General features: G+C 49.6%; 1 pseudogene; it reads left to right on the plus strand.

Moving 5' to 3' along the window:
* Positions 1–60: 60 nt before the first annotated feature.
* LOC103583870 lies at positions 61–774 on the plus strand (annotated as a pseudogene).
* Positions 775–780: the final 6 nt, after the last annotated feature.

Here is a 780-nt window from a genome sequence, read left to right on the forward strand (position 1 = left end):
CTTCCCAGGGAGGCTGTGCCAGAGCACCCGGTTGGTTTGGCCGGAGGGTACCCGAGGCAGATGCGAGCAGGTCCGACCAAGGTGGCGGTGCCCGTGGTGCAGGCGGTGCAGGCGGTTCATCTCCAGTCTGGCACTTTCCTAGTTTGTCTCAACCACACTCTGAGCAGAGAGGAGGTGGTGATGGGGCTGTGTTTAGGGGAGTTGAAGGATGACACAAGGAGGGACTCCAAATTTACATATACCAGGACTGAAATGAGCACAGTTGCTGAAAAGGTTGACAACATCAGAACTGTTCACATTCATTCTGTCATCATCTTGCAACGTTCTGATAAGATGAAGGACCGAGTAGAAATCTCTCCAGAGCATCTGTCTGCGGCCTCAACAGAGGCGGAGAGGTTGGCTGAACTAACAGGCCCCCCCGAGGGTCGTGGGCGGTATCTTTCCCATCCTCATATTACTGTTTGGCCTTCACATGTTGATGTTCACACACAAGCCATGTACTAGATGATGGATCAAGGCTTTACAGGACTTATTTTTTCCTATTTCATAGAAGATAAAAATACAAAGACTGGCTGGGTACTGTACACTTGTTTTCAATCCATACAGGCCCCAAAGAGCTCAAAGTATGAGAGAATTGAGATCCCAATCCATATTGTACCTCGTGTCACCATTGGGAAAGTATGTCTTGAATCAGCAGTAGGGCTGCCCAAGATCCTGTGCCAAGAGGAACAGGATGCATATAGGAGGATCCACAGCCTTACACATCTGGACTCAGTAACC

Source organism: Galeopterus variegatus, unplaced genomic scaffold, assembly GCF_000696425.1.
Source record: "Galeopterus variegatus unplaced genomic scaffold, G_variegatus-3.0.2 Scaffold29607, whole genome shotgun sequence".
NCBI lineage: Eukaryota > Metazoa > Chordata > Mammalia > Dermoptera > Cynocephalidae > Galeopterus > Galeopterus variegatus.